Here is a 17,380-nt window from a genome sequence, read left to right on the forward strand (position 1 = left end):
GTGCATGGCTGGGGTCCAGCCAGCCCTGTCCCAATAGTGATGGATTGGGTTGGGCCTATCAGGAGGAGGAGATGTTGTAAGATTGGCAGGCTGGTCTGCCCTGATTAGAGCCTGATCAGGACCCAGCCAGCTGGGGGAAGGGGCTGAGGCCAAATGGGGTGGGGGGTCTGATTGGGGGTTAGCGGCTGGGGGAGGGGCCAGGGGAAGTTGGCCAGCCAACCCCATCCTGGATTGGTATGGGAAGGGCCAATCAGGGGTGGAGCCATCTGGGGGGAGAGGCCAGGCCCTGAGCAGATCAGAGTTGTGGGAGCTGCTTGGGGGTGGGGCTGGCTATGGGGAGGGCTTGTGGGTGTTGGGCAGTCAGCCCCACCCCAGAATGGGGTGGAGAGGCCAATTTGGGGCCAGCAGGCAGAGGGACGGGCTATAGGTGGCTGGCAGGCAAGGCCTACCCCTAATCAGATTTGTGGGAACCAATTGGGGGTGGAGCTGACTGGGGGGAGGGGCCACAGGCCATTTAGGGTGGTGGGATCTCATCAGGGGCAGGGCCAGCAGGGGGAGCTGCTGCAGGAGGTGGGCCAGTCAGCTCCAACCCCCCAATCTGGCTGGTTCACTAGCAAGGAGGCATCATAGCAATGGGTCATTCTGATTGTTACAGTGTTCCGGTCTCTGTAACATACATATAGATATGCATAGTCCATGGACACAGACAATAGTGTGGTGAAGGCTTGGGAGGGGAAGACACAGGGTGGAGGGGGTAAAGGGGAAAAACAGCAACAAATAAACAAAGGGACCATTTGTAAAGATAAGTATAAAATAGTAGGACTATAAAGAAATGTTCACTCTAATTCTGATATAAATTTATAATTCTAGCAGGAAGTCTACATATTATTTTCCTACTTAGTAATCTGGCTCATATTTAACTTTATTCCCTGCTAATTGATTGTTGTCAGACAAAGGGTGATACTAAAAACTTTATTATTTGCAGACACATTTTTCCCTATGTCCCCATGACTCCTGTCTCTTACTACTTCCCAACTCTGCTCCAGTGGCATCTTAGCACAGAGGCTTCTCTACCTCATATCTTACTCTAGTTTACTTTCCTTATTACCTCCTGACAGTACAAATGTAATCCTTTAGAAATATATTTTAATCTGTCATCCATAACTAGAACTTTTCTTCCACTAGATGATATCTCATTTGTTCACTAGTGCATCCCCTGCACATAGAAATTTCCCACTAAATATTTATTAAATTAACTTCGTCTAATTTGACCCTGTAAAAGCTCAATAAGTTCTGGAGGAAAATTGTTGTTTCCCTTTTAACATAAAAGAATAAAGAGCAAATTTTCTTAACATGGAGTCAATGTATGAAATTCATGGAGTCATTGAGCTTGAATGGAGAAAAAATTACAACTCATTTTCACTAACTCCTAACAAAAACTTAACATTTACTTCTTTAAAAAATGTAAGCAACAAACAGCAATATTATTACAAGTTCCTATCATCAATAGATATGATATATTTTCATATCACATCACAGTTGTTGCAAATATCTCAAAATATTGTTTATATTCATTTAAATTGTGATATTTATAAGATCTGTCTCTTGATGATGACTTATTCTTAAACTTCATTTGAAGACATATTTCTGTTTATTTTAAAGAGAGAGGAAGGGGAAGAAAAAAAGAGGAGAGAAAGAGAGGAAAACATTGGTGTGTGATGAAAACATCAATCAGTAGCTTCCCTTATGCACTCCAACCAGGGATCCAACCTGCAACTAGGGTATGCATCCTAATTTGGAATTGAACCCACCACTTTTTGCTGTTTGGGCGGACACTCAACCAAATGAGCCACACCTCAGGCAGGCTCTAATGATTTTTAGTATGATAATCAAGGAGCACCGTAACTATGGATCAGAAAAAATAATAATTGGATTCTTCAAATTCTATTACTTTATGCAGTGGAATATCTCATTCTGAGAAAGCAATGGTAATTTTTATCAAACGATCAAAAGGCTTCACAACACACAGAAAAATCTAAAAAACCTTGGTATCAAACTCAGCGATGTGTTGTGATCTGTCCAGTTCACATAACTGGTGAGTGGCAGTTGCAGCACTAGAACCAAACTCAGGCCTTTTTGTGTCACCTTCATGGCCACTTTCATGAGAGAAGGGAGTCCACCTACATTGCCGTAGAAATGGCATGTTCTGGGGTTTTCCAGCATAGTGGCCCTAACAGAGGTGTTTGGTCCAATCCTAAGTATTATTTCTCCACACCTGCATAAACTTAAAATACCCAATCACATGGAAAGAATAGGGATAGTCCCACATTTACTTCTATTTAATTGGTATGTGAGTCAGTCAGCATTGCCCATTCCACCCATTTGGGTTAAGTCATGTCAGAATCTAAGGATTAAAGCATTATCAAGTTTGAGGAAAGAGTCTCTCACTGGATAAAAGTTGCAGCTCTTGGTTGTAATTTCTTAACTGTTTGGGTCACTGAAGTTTTTACGGCCTATGCTTTTATTGATGTCCTGTCCAAATTCTCTTGAGTGTAATTATTTTCTTTTAACCTCTGTTCCTGCAATTGTTTGACTTGGATATAACATTCTTCACTTAGGCTTCTAAATTGATTTGTGGCATTTATGCACATAGTTTAAGAGTTGGCATGCTTAAACATAGTAAGGCAGTATAGACTTCTATTTCAGCATATACCATTTTTGAAGACATGAACTCTTATGTATATTTCATATAACAGTTTAGTGTATAATAATTCTAAAAGTACATATAGAAAAGTACGTTAATAACTAAGAAACATAGATGTGGAATAAACATGTATATATATACATATACATATTTATTTATTTCTGAGTAGTAAATGATGGAACTGAAACTTGGACCTGTCTTATTCAGTTCCAAGGTATAATATATTTGCATTATCCTCCACCACACATATGAGATGGTGTAAGCACTAAGTTATAGTCACATACAAATAGGTGTGTGTGGCAGACAGGGGTGTGGAAAGGTGAGGAGAAGTAAGCTTAGAGATAAGTATAAATTTTAAAAAGAATATCTTAAGTATAATTGTAGTAACGCATTAATTTATTCCTTAAAGAATGTTTCAGCCTAGGAGGAGTTGACCTTTGGTGGAGAAATGACAAGTTAATTTGCCTACAGCTTCTGTCTGCAACTATCACTGTTGCTAACAAGAAATAGACAAGTTGGAGGCTCAGTTGGACATCTGACCAGACAGGACAGGGTCTGCTCCTGGAAGGCAGTGCAGTGGCTGCTTTTCGGGGATGAGCCCCTGTGGAGATGATGACTTGGTATAAACAAAGTTCTCAGCCTCATTTGCAGATTCCTTCTTGCACAACATCTGATGTGTTTGTGCATTCCAGGTCTCAGAGTCAGCCTTTCCTTCTTGGGCACACCTTTTTCCTACCTTCCAGACCCAGTGTCACTCAGAGACATTGAAATGGTTGTTTAGTCTATGGCAGTTATTTCTGCCTTGGTGTCTTCCAATAGCCATTGCTTCTAACTCCCATTTCTTCAGCCAGAACTCATTATTATAGATCATGGCCTAGCTGCAATCCTTTATGACAACCAGCCACCTGGCCCAGGGTTGCTTTGGGCCAAAGAAATCCGTAGTTATGGTGGGAAACTGTTCTCTAGGTGTTTTGATCTCATTCTCACACATTCCAGCCATCCCCACCCTCAAATTAAAGGCTGACTCAACATCTTCCATTAATCCATTTTCATGGAGTGCCCTTCATGTACAAGGCACAGTGACACCTCAAATCCATGTGAAGTCTCTGTCCTCAGGGTACTTATAATTTAATTAGGTAGCTGGAACTAATGTCTATAAAAGTTAGCTGTCAGCATCACAAGATCATCCTATATAATAAAAGCCTAATATGCTAAGTGTCAGTCTGTTCCACCTTTCAACCAGACACTAGGATGAGCACTAACCACTAGGGGGCAGACACAGTGGCTGGTAGGTTAGCTTCCTGCTGGGGTCTGGCTGATTGGGACTGGGCAAGAAGAGCCAGACACACCCAGCTCCTCCCTGGCCCTGGTTGTGCACCTTTGGGGTCCTTTAGTCTGGCCTGCACCCTCTTGTAATCTGAGACCCTTAGGGAGATGTTGGAGATCTGGTTTTGGCCTAATCCCTGCAGACCAGGCCAAAGGACCCCACTGGTGCACAAATCTGTGAAGCAGGCCTATAGTATAAGATAAATATAAAAGGAACAACACCAAAACTAGCTCTAGCCAATTTTGCTCAGTGGATGGAGCATCAGCCTATAGGCTGAAAGGTCCCCAGTAGGATTCTGGTCAGGGACATGTACCTTAGTTGCAGGTTCTCTGGTCCTGGTCAGGGTGCATTCAGCAGGCAACTAATCGATGTGTCTCTCTCACATTGATATTTCTCTCAGTCTCTCCCTCTCCATTTCATTCTCTCTAAAAATCAATGGAGAAATATGCTTGGGGAAGGATTAACAAAAACAATAAAAATAATAGCAAAACTAAGGCCAATTGCATTCAAAGAATCACTGAAAGTTGGAGTTAATTTGGAAATATTAACAAAGCAGTTGAAACATTTGCAGCTAGAAATTCCATGTCTGTGAATGAGGGGAAAACCTGCTCAGTATTAGAAGATATTTAACCATATATCATGATGTAAATACAGAGGTAGTATTTAGAAGTTATTAGAAGCTGTCTCTAAATATAAAAATTATGTGAATATGATCAGCTATTAAATAACCCATTGAATTTAGAAAGAGGAAAGTGTTGTTTAGAATCAGACTAACTTTTCCTTGGCCAGGATCTCATTTCAGGATAATTCCTGTGTGCTGTTCTGCACCCAGGAACTTTCACCCTTCTCGTGGCATCAGTTTAAAAGACGAGGAAAGTGTGGATAAGACAATGTTCAATGTTAGGTAAGAAAGGTAAAGAAATATCCTCTGCCCAGTGCCTCAGGTTAGCTCAGTTTTCATCATTTTCTGACGAGGAGATTCAAAGAAGTAGAGAAACAGGGGGAAATGAGTTTTTAAGTAGGTGGTGGGAAAATAACCACACTGATAAAAATTATAAACAATACTGCACAAGCCCCTCACAAAGCAGGCTTTCTGAATGCCCAGGGAGGCATGTTTATAGAAGAAGAAAAATCGAGTTGGCTGGCGCCTCTTAAATGTGCATACTCAGGAGTTCTGGACACACATATGCTTTTGTGTGTGTTTCCTCGGAGGACATTTTCAGACGCCAATCTTTTTAAAATCTCAGCCGTGTTTTAAATTGAGGAAGGTATGGGATTTCTTATAAAGGACATAGATATGTAGAGGTCCATTAGGAAGTTATCTGATATTTGAATGTAAAAAAATGCAATTAAAATCTCACTACCCTTGTTATAGTTTGTTTTCTTTATTTTAAGCAGTCAGGAATTAAAAACAACTGAAATTATTTTTATAAAGCTTTCAAGAAGTTCATTTCTGGACTAAGCCCAAACATACAGTCTGTAAGCCAAAAATGGACTATTTTCACAAAGAGATGAGTGATGGAAAGCAGAAGCTGTCATGGAAAGTATGTGAATACTCTCATTAAAAAAAAAAAAAAGACTGTGGATTGGAAGTAGGCATTTCGTTACCTTTTAAAAACTCTGGCAAATTACTTCCCTTTGGAGGATGATCATTTGAGTTAATTTGCCTGCATTCCAAATATTATGGGTCTTGTGACAGTACGCATTTTTTTTTTCTTTTTTGATAAATTTCCCCTTGTTCTTTGGGCAGACTATGGGGATTTCTCAACCAAAAATCAAGGTTGTTCAAGCTCGAAATGTAGTGATTGTCTTATTGATTTTAATTGACAGGATTTTGTATTGTGTAATTTACTTACTAAGGTAAATTGTAAACATAGCTTATTTACTTCTGTTAGTTCCCACTAAAATATTGTAGTGAGGTATATTCTAAGACTGACTGTTCACTTCAACAATTGAGAACAACTATGGAGCAATGATTCTCAAAGTGTGGTCCCCAACGAGCAGCTTCAGCGTCACTTGCTAAAAATGCAAATCATTAGTCCTCAGCCCAGGTTTATGGAATCAGAAACTCTGGGGATGGAGTTCACCAATTTGTGATTTAACAAACTGTGATTCAGATAAGTTGGAGATTGAGAACCAATGCTATAGAATAAGAAAGTTGCAGGTATAATGGGAGTAAAACTAGAACTATTTACTATTCTAAAAAGAAGCCAAAACATCTTTTTGCTAAAAAAAAAAAAAAAAAAAAAAATTACTCAGGAGCAAATTTGACTGAACAAGATTTCATACCATCCCATCCCATGATATGATTTGTTCATTTGGAATAATGTAAGCATTTAAGAATTTCTTAAATGCTCATCATATGGAACATTTAATATAGAATACTCTGATGTGATACTTATTAGTAGTTTTTCAATGATAGTTTTGGATGCAATAAGATTCAGAGAAAAATTTAATCCTGCTAAACAAACTCTAATAAGATCCTTGTCAACTTTAGCATTGAAGAAATATTCAAAAGTCAGGATTAATAACAGTGTCACCATGACTCAAAATTATGGGATTACTTCACTTGAAAACAATCTTTATTCTGTCATTCGAAATTCTCTTCACATAAGTAGAAAAAGAATTTAAAAATACTGTCACAAGATAATATCTACATTCTGACTATAATAAATATATATAACATCCTTACAATTATTTTTAACAAATGTCATTTTATTGCACTGAAACTCTAATTCTCTTAGCAAACTTTCATTGATCTCTGATGCCAAAAGGAAGAAAAAGTCAAGCAGTATTGCAGCATAGAAAGAACTTTATCTGAGCAGTTGGGAAATACAAGGTCTAAACTAGATTCTGCCAATGATCATGTGCAGATATGGACAAGGGACTTAATCTCTCTGGGCCTCAGTTACCTGGTCTGTAAAACGAAGGGGTTGAATTGGATCGCCAAATACTGCTTCAATTAGCTATTGTGGTCTAAGAAACTATCATAAACACCGGGGCTTCAGACAGCAACCATTCATTTTTTTCTCATGAGTCTGCAAGTAGACTAAGTGGTTCTGCTGACCTAACTTGTGCTTGGCCAATCTCAGCTGGACTGACTCCCTGCAGTAAGACAGTGGAGCTGCCATGAGCTCACTGCTCTCGGATGGCCTCCATGAGGTTTCTCATCCTCCAAGATGCAGCCCAGGCTTGTCCTCATGCCCCATGGCAGGGTCCTAAGAGAGTGAGTAGAAACATTCAGTCTCTGGAGGCAGCTATTCTGACCAGGCACAACAATATAGCTGCCACATTCTACATTAGACAAACCAAGTCACAAGTGAGACAGATCCAAAAGAGGGGAAATCGATTTTACCTTCCGTGGAAGGCACTGCAAGTCAGATTGTGAAAGGTCTGCTACGAAAAGGACAAGAGGTGAGGCTTCTTTTGCAACCAGTCTACATTGCTAGCTTTAAAATACTGTGAAATATTGAGAAATACATTCACTATAGTGCCATGGAATGCTCACTGCAGCGTGGTTCCGGTATACAGGACTATTTAGGAAAATGGTAGATGTGGAAAGGAGATAACGTATTTGTAAAAACTGGTATAATCAATGTTTTAAGCCAGGCTCCTCTTTAATTATTGTCTGAGTTTCACATAAAGTCTGCTTCATCAACTGGATAAATATTTGACTGCTGTTCAGTAAATTGCATTAGTTTACTTTAACTATATGCTCAGCCTTACTCAGGCATCCTACATTAGGCAATGTAGTGTGTAATGCATCTCTGCAGGTGATCAGAGCTATTCTCTGTATGCGGTAAATTAAAACTCATATTTTAAAAATTAAACATCCTTGCACTTCATGATTTCAATATTTAATTATAATCTGTGTCAAGGCTTAATCTTTGACTGAGTCAGGCATGAAATTAATCAAAAAAAGAGGCAAAAGCTTAGCAATTCTTTTGCAATGTAAAAATAATGTGGTTTCTTCAGTCTTACAGCGATGTTTATATCCATTTTATGGAGAAGGGTCCAATATCCTCTGAGTTAGTAGACTAAGTCACCATATATGGGGACAGTGACCTGTTCAGAAACATTAGTAACATGAACTGATGCTTATTAATTTTAACTAGGAACTAAAAATTAAAATATAGATTTTTAAAAATTAAAATATAGATTATTCACCTATTGAAAGAGATAATAGAAAATAAAATTAATGCATTGACATCCTGAGTGGAACAAAAAATAAAATACACACAATAGAATAGAACATCTATATGTCACATTTGTTCCATTTATATTTTCTGTTCATTTTCAAGAACTTCTTGTATCAAAAAATTCAGACAAATTTTCCAAGGAATATATACTCACAAAAATAATAGAAAACATTTGTTTTCATTTTTTTCCCTAAAATAATTTTCTTGTAATATACGGTTGTATTGATGAGAAAAGGAATGTACCACCAAGTGGAGGAAAATGTATAGAGGTTAGTTAGTGGAATTACATAGCATTAAACCACTGGTTACATAGCAACATGTACAGTTACTAAGTCATGGTGATGAAAGAGGCAAGTTAAGAAGAATGATCACATTATTTTCTTCACCATAAGAGTCAGATAAACTAACATGCCTTTAAAGTTTGTCAGCATAGATGATGTTCAATTGAGTCTTGTTGGTTTAATTGTTGTCTTGGTTAAACGGTTCCCTTCTTCAGGTAGTCATATATGAAAAAGTTAATTAAATAGCGAGTAAGCAGGAGGCAAACATCTCAGGAGGTCTACTTTGGAAGATGCGTTTGCAGAGCAGCCAAGGAAGGGAACATGAGGGATGAGCTCTCATAGACACAGGCTGTCCTGAGCCTGGATGCTGTAGAACTTCCTGGATTCTGCAGCCTTCATCCTTTCACATTAATTTTGGTTGCAATACATGAAAACATTGAGTCTCCACAATAGTTACAACACTTAAATCACACAGAATAAAGAATACCCAATAAAAATTAAAACAGCAATTCTCAAAGAAAGTGATCTAAATATCACTATGAAAATACAATTTTAAACAGTGAAATATAATTTCAAACCAAACAGGTATGAAGCAGGCAATAATATAAAATGTGACAAGATTGAATATTGTGCAAGATAAGAACTCCCAAACAATTTGGAAGAGGAATTTGTCAATATCAAGGAGATGTGAAAATTTACATATCTTCAGACCCTGAGTTTCCCTATCTTTGTACCAGATTGCTTATAGTAACATTCCTTTTGATGGCAAAAAATTGGAAATAACCCAAATATCTTAAATACTGTTAATATGTGTGGTAATTTTTATACAAAATAATATATAGTGATTAAATAAGTAAATTATAGCTCTATATATGAGCATAGATAAAATATTGAAAAATCTTCAGCAAATGTAAAAACATATAAAATAATGCATATAATATGGTACCATTAATTAAGTTTAAAAACATTCAATGTTGTGGATTGTTTATGGATACATATCTTTGAAGGGAATATATTAAAATGTTCATATAATTGTAAACACAAAATTCAGATGTCTTCCTTTTTCCCTCTCTTCTATCTTTTTTACTTTCTTTCTTCTTTTTTCTTTCTTTTTTTCTTTCTGCCTCCCTTCCTTTCTCTTTTTCTCTTTTTTATTTCTTTCTTTACCTCTTGAAAAAGAAAAAAATGATATAGAATTAAAGAGAGACCCATAGAAAGATTCAAGAGCAACTGCAACATTTTTTTTTAAAGTCTGAAGATGATATGGCTAAATTGTAGCTTTTGTTATTGGTGGATGTAGTTAAAGTAGTGGTTTTTATAGTATTCTCAAATATTTTCTAATTTAAGAAAGACAAAGATTAATTTATTATTTAGATATGTTCGTTAGCTCACAGTGATTAATCTTCTTTATTGTTTATAGATGTGTAGGGTTTTTTTGTTTGTTTGTTTGTTTTTACCCTTCACTCCCAAATTAGGTATCTGCTTTGTGTCCAAATACAATATAGGAACCAAATAAGCATGATGGTAAAGTCCTGTTTCAATGTGATATTACACAGTTTACCTCTACAGTGGGCAATAATACTGGTCCTAGCACCCGTGTTATAAAATATTTGATTTAGGAATTCAGAAGTTGCCTCAGTCTAAATAAAAGTGCGAATTATTGCATAATATTCTATGCCATGAATGAATGAATGGTTACCTAACATTTTCTTGATATTAATGCTATGCATCACATATATTTTAATGAAAATCTGAGGTAATCTCTGATCTATGAAAAGTACTATTTATGTCACCAAAGCCTTGACCAAATAATGAAATTGGTTTGCTGAATATTCTTACTATGTGTTTTTTTACGTATTACTGACATCTTCATTGGTATTCCTCTTCTTCACAGAATATATATGAACAGTGCATGCTTTTTGTCTACAGAAACTATACTATAGCTATTAAGTTAATATATAAGCCTGCTTTTAGATTTCATGGTGAAAATCTTGGCTATAAAATCCAGTTGATCCGATACCTGAGTCAATGAGAATCACTGGATCGGATAGTAGGTGTAGGCTAATTTGCTTCCCTTTAAGTAAATCTTTTATCATAAAGTATACAGAAAAGTTATTTGTCTCAAATTTGTATCCAATAATTCTGATATGGTATATAATTTATTAGGGAGTACGCTTATAAGTGCTTTAGTAATACATTATTTTAAGGAATTTGAGTTATGCTATGTCTCTATTTTGCAGATGAGAAAATTGAGGCACAAAAGGTTTTAAAAAGTGACCTGTGTTAGACAATAGGGTGCTGAAAGCCTAAGAAAGTTACAACCAGTAAGTGAAGAGGTGGAATTCAAAACCTGGTATGTCTAATTTGAATGTTCACACACGTAACCACTTCTCAATCTTCGGCCCAGTATCGTTGTATTGGTGACAATAAAACCCTCTGCCATAACAAAATATAGCATTATCCCATCACATGCTATTGGAAATTTCTGGTGCCAAACCCTAAGGATAACAGTTTATGAAAGGAAAGGGAAAAATTAAAGAGATAAAATAATAAAGAAAAGGAGCCAACTTTTCATCAAAGCAACAATAAAGACACAGTATTTTCCACACCTTGGCCATCTGCTCTCAAAGGAAATGTTGCTCAGGTTATATTTTCATAAGCTGTCTCTGACATTTGTATTCACACTCAAGCATACACACATACATGGACAAGCTTTGGTAGTAAACTTCACAGCTGCAAATATTTCTAGCATGCCTTCTCACATAGGGATCCAGGTTGTGTCTGTCTAAGGGCTGCTGGACTATATATTGTAAAAAAGACCCAGATGAGAACATAAAGTATTGTCACAGTCCAAATTGCTGATTCATCTCTTCCCTTTGGTGACTTGAAAATTGGGTTTATCAACTTCTGATGTGAACCATTTATTATTATTTTTTTATTCACAGTTTTGGGGGCAGTAAAAATATTAACTTCTGGTGCATATGGTAGGTCAGTACTTCTCAAATTTTAGGTTGTTACCCACTAGTGGTTTGAGACAAACTAGTAGTTGTCAAAGCACTTAGTAGATTGCAACCAGTATTAAAAAAGAAAATAGAATGGAATAAAACAAATATCCAAATGCATCACGTCATAAGGGGTCATAAGAGTACATATTATTTCAGATAGGTATGTATCTGAAATGCAATGTAAAATGTATTCCTTCCTGTGGGACATCAACAAAAGTTGCAAAACTGATGCAGTAGGAATAATGAGATAATTGGAACATTTGACTTTCATTCAATCAGGTAAAATCATAAGCATACCTCAGACCAATGGATTACTATTCTTGGAAGTAATCCTATACTTAAGTAATCATTATCTTAAGAGAAATCTACTTAGGAAGATGGAAGAGGTTTTTATAGGTTATAATTTCTACATTTTCCCCTATTGCCAAATAAAAGCAGTGATCAAATGGATGTCCTAATTGCTGCCAGTACAGTAATCTTTCTCACAAACTTAAATTGTTATTGATTTTTCCCATTGAATTTTTTTTCTTTTGAAAAAGGACAAATGATTAAATCAATTGTTTGGGATAATATGGAAAACAGCATTTGGACAGATTTTGTCATTTTTTGGTTTATTATCTTGACTTCCTGTGAGCCTAATTTAAATGCTAATCTTGGGTACAGACATAGTTAAATGCTCATAGTAACTATGACATTTGAGCCAGGAACTATGCTATTTCCCATTGGAAGCCATCCGATTCTCATGGCCCTCCCCTGGACCTTATGATTCATGTCTGTTATGGGGCCTAGGAACTAATTATTTACACATACACACATACACACACACACACACACACACACACACACACACACATAGGAAAATAACAATCCTTGGTCATTTTTAGCATTAGGCAAACTTGGGGGACAACTGCATTGTTTCATTTTATTTTCACTCAAAAACATCCATTGGAATAGATTTTAACATCACGCCCATTTTTACAGATGAAGAAACTGAACAGATTAAACAACCTACCTCAAGTTACCTAGAGAGTGAATAGAGGAAAAGCAGTGATCAACACACGGGAATCTCAGCTGAGACACAGCTCCTACCACAGGTTGCATCCAGTAACTAAACTAACATCCTCTTACCTACTCTCCATTTCTTCAACTCCTAAGTCATGTGCCCCCAGCTCCAGCCTTTCCTCTTCTCTTTCCTTTAGCTCTTCTTGTGATCCAAGGGCTGGTTTTAGAGGGGAGAATTCCATCTGCCTCTTTAAGGGAGCATGACTCCTTAAAGACCCTCAAGATGGTTTGGCTGCAGGTATGTGACTGTTTGCAATGTCAGGGGGAGGGATAAGGTTATAACTGTGATCATAGAAATACCATCATCTTTCATCCTCCCTCCACAGAGGCTTTAAGGCTGGCAGCAGCAGTTGCGTTTTGGCTGCTGGAGTTTCAAGGGTGCTACTACTGCCTGGTGTGTTTCAGGCTGAAAGAAGTTTGCCTCTGTTGCTGTAACACACGGAGAGAGTAGAGAACCACTGGGTGCAAGCAATCTTCTTTGTTATCATAACGGAGGAAGTGTTGCCATAAAACACACAACATAGAAAATGCAGTGTTTCAAATCTGCATAGTGTTCAGCAAATTGACAATGTTGTGGGATGGCCACTTCTATCTAGTTCTAAAACATTTTCACCACCACCCCTCCCCTCCAAACAAAGGAGACCCTATACCCACTGAGCAGTCATACTCTGTCCCCAAGTCGCTGAAAGACATGAATCTGCTTTTTGTCTCTATAGATTTGCCTATTCTTGGTATTTCTCATAAAGAGCATCAGACAATATGTGATATTTTGTGTCTCATTTCTTTCAGTAAGCATGCTTTTCAGTTGCATCCACATTGTAGCATGTGTCTGCATTTCATTCCATCTTGTGGCTGAGTTATATTCAATTGTGTGGATATACCATAATTTGTTTATGTATGCTGATGGACGTAGAGGTTGTTTACACCTTTTGGCTATTATGAATAGTGCTGTTCTGAATATTTTTGTACACATATTTGTTTAAATATATGTTTTTAGTTCATTTGGATATGTATCCAAGAATATAATTGCTGAATCAAATGGTAATTCTATATTTAACATTTTGAGGAACCTTCAAATTGATTTCCATGTTGGTTGCTTCATTTTACTTCCCCAACAGTAGAGTATTAGTGATTCCAATTTCTCTACATTTCACTAATACTTGTTCTTTCTCACTTTAAATAAACTTTTGTTTTTATACTAGTCATTTTAGTGTGTGTGACATGATTCTCATTGAGGGTTTTTTTTTTTGCATTTCCCTGATGGCTAATGATATTAAATAACCTTTCATATGCTTGCTGACCATTGTATATCCTATCTTCTTTGGAGAAATGTTGATTCAAACCCTACATTCAACTCTCAAACCCTGCTCATCTGATTTTGTACTGAGGCCTCCCTTTCCCTCTCTCTCTCATATGCAATAATAATGGTGATAATGATAGTAGCTGCTTAAAGCCAGACACAGTTCTAAACACTTTACATACAAGTTATTTAATTCTATCAGGTCTTATCTCCATTTTAATGGTAAGAAAGGTGAGGGCCAGATAAGGTAAAGTTAAAGAGGACTTATTATAAAGCAGGAGGCAGAGACTGAGTTCAAAGTCAATTCTCTCTGGTTTGAAAGTCCATGCTCTTAAACCTCTGCATCAGGAGTCTGTAGACTAACTTGCATTGCTTACATATAATGAGAAATTATTTTTTCACTCTATACCATTTTATACATTTTTAATAATATGTTTAAGTGACTGAAAAGGATGTAATTTCCTACATACTGTAAATATTATTATTTTAATATATGAGTTAGGTCACTCTTTTAAATGTTTCAAGGGACTCTAAATGCTAAAATGATATGGTACTCAGCACCATTGATTTTAAAAATTCATGAACAATCCTTTTATTTTTGCTTGAAATTGTACTTTTATTATATTACTTTCCCAGAATATTATCATAATGTAACATTTTTCATGCTTGAAAGTCTCTTATTGATCACTCTTTCATTCTTTCTTTATCAAAAACTAGAGGCCCATTGCAGGAAGATTCCTGCAAGAATAGGGCTTCCTGCAGCTGGAGCTAAGCAAAAAGGGCAGGCTTTGCTCCCTGCTCTGCTGCTTCACTCCCTTCTGCAGTGCTTGCTTTCCTTCTACACTGTCTTCAGTCTTCACCCTGTGCCTGTATATGCAAATTAACTGCCATCTTTGTTGGGTTATCTGCATACTCGCTCCTGATTGGCTGGCAGGTGTAGCAAAGGAATGGTCAGTTTGCATGTTTCTCTTTTATTAGTGTAGATATGCATATAAATTAAAATTGAATCTTAAATTATTTCTTATAACTATAAAGCTTGAGTGTTAAAGAGTCTTTCTGATTGAGTGATAGTATCGATACTAGTAACTAATAACTATAGTTATAGTCAATTTATAAAATAAACAAATTATATTAAAGAATTTTTATAGATTAAAATTAACTATAATAAGTAAATATGTATTGAAAATGTACGTATTCAGTAGCATAGATGGGTCTGATTAAAGAGGAGTTTGTGCACAACAATATTTCAACTTTTTCTTTAACATCGCAGAACACTTTAACTATTGAATAATGAATTATAATAAATTTGTGTTAGGTGAAAGAAATGCCTTGTATGTGAGTGTGAGTGTGTGTGTGTGTGTGTGCGTGTGTGTGTGTCAGCTGAGAGAAGCTAATTTGAAGACTTGTGGAACAGGGACCCTTGCTGATATGCTGCCCTCATCACACAAGAAGGATTCTGAAACAGGTCAAATTTAGAAAAGAGTACAGCCAGAAACAATGGATCTGGGAAATGAGTTTTTAAATTAATGATTCATGTATCCTAACCCGTGGTGATAGTGGGGCTTTGTGTACTCATAGCAGCTTGAAGACCAATATGCTGAGTATATTAATAAGTGAGTGGCCTACCAAGATTCCAGCCCAGCTCCACCAGTGGATCCCAGAAAAGATTCTTACATGTGACCCTGTTTAATTGTGGAAAAACTCAGAGTAATTTGTCTGGCTTGCAGAAATTACTGAGTGGCTAAACAAAATTTAGAATTCATTCTGTCTCAGACTTTTTCCTAAATTATTTTCTTTTCTTTTAACCCTCATCTGAGGATATGTTTTTTATTGGTTCTATAGAAAGTAAGGGGGAGAGAGAGAGAGAGAGAGAGAGAGAGAGAGAGAGAGAGAGAGAGAGGGAGAAATATCCACCTGGGTATGTGCCCTGACTAGAAATCAAACCAGGACCCTTCAGTGCTCAGGATGACACTTTTATCAGCTAGAAGCAATCTAATTCACTTCAAATAATATTTGTCTGAGATTTTTCTTTTTAAGCTTTTACAATATCATTGCCTGATTGTTTTTTAAACTCAGGGGGAGAACCAGGAGGTCAGCTTCAGTATATCTGTAATTAGTGCATTAGGACGAGAAGAATTATTCGAATAAAGAGGAGATCGGGTAATTATCATTTTCTTCCAGCCACAGATCCCTCTTTGGCCAACGCCAGTATAAAGGTGGGGAAAATAGTACCCGACTTTGAAAGAGTACAGAGCTGGTGACCCATACCAAGACTTTTCTGATTTGTAAGTTTGTGACTCAGATTTTACACAAGAGAGAATTATTTCTGGTTAGGGCAGGTAAAGAGGAGGGTATCACTGCATGAAAACCTTTCCTTTTTTTTAAAGTGAGAACATTGTAAAACCATTTTTCCTAAACTGCAGGATAGTTTCATTTCTAACACGGTCTAGAATTCAGATTTAAAAAAATAAAACCATCTGTATAATTTATTCATGCATTATAAGGTAACATTGTATTTAGCCATAAAAGCGCAGACCAACACCTTTTAATTACCCTGTAAGTAACTTCATGGTCAGTTTTATCTGCCATACTGAGCAGAAAGCTATTTGCTATCACATCATGACAATATTTGGAAAGCCACTCGAACAATAAGAGTTACAAAAGTCTCAAAACTGTAATTGGCTTATGTCCTTATTAGAGTGGAGAGAATTCAGAAATATTTTCATTTCCAAATAAATGGCATTATTTCATTTAGAGATCACTAATTGCTTGCCCCACCTTTTTCTTCGAAGACTAATGAATGGTAAAAAAAAAAGAAAAAGGAAAAAAAAAAAAAAAAAAACACTGTAAAAAGGAGAACTGCTTTTGATATTGCTATTTCTTTAGAAGGCCTGTCAGTAAACGAAAAGTGTTAAAGTAGATAGCATGACACGGCGTTTATAGTAAAACAATACTTGAATGGCTCCTTGCCAAAAATCCTATGTAAACTTTGTAAAAGAAATAACCCCGTAAACAAACAGAAAATGATCCCTGGCTGGTAGAAAAAAGAAAAAGAAAAAACTTTAATAAGAGAAACCTTTACTGTTTTGAAAGTTTTCTTTTTAAATAAACTCTAGTATTTATCCTTCTTTTCTGCTGCTTTTGGCCTCTTAGATAATTACACCGTTTATTGCAGGCCTTACTAAGATGTAGGCAGGCTTAAACCAAAGAGGAGATGAAACTGACTTTACTTTTGAGCACATTCCAGGGCCTGGAGCCAGGACAGGTAGAGCGTGTGGGAAGGTTATGGATTATGAGTGGATTCCAATTCCCTGGACACTCCTTTCCAAGCCAATGCACATTTAACAGTAGCTCACTTCAGTATTCATTGACAAATTTGTTGAAAACCCCAGGAAAGACGTGAGGCCTGTTTATGAGACAGCTCAGTTGAGCACACAGAAAGAAGGAAAAATATCAGCTCAGCACCAGCATTTATTCGGGAGAAATCCGCTTAGTAAAGTTA

This window comes from Pipistrellus kuhlii, unplaced genomic scaffold (assembly GCF_014108245.1).
Source record: "Pipistrellus kuhlii isolate mPipKuh1 unplaced genomic scaffold, mPipKuh1.p scaffold_m20_p_10, whole genome shotgun sequence".
Taxonomy (NCBI): domain Eukaryota; kingdom Metazoa; phylum Chordata; class Mammalia; order Chiroptera; family Vespertilionidae; genus Pipistrellus; species Pipistrellus kuhlii.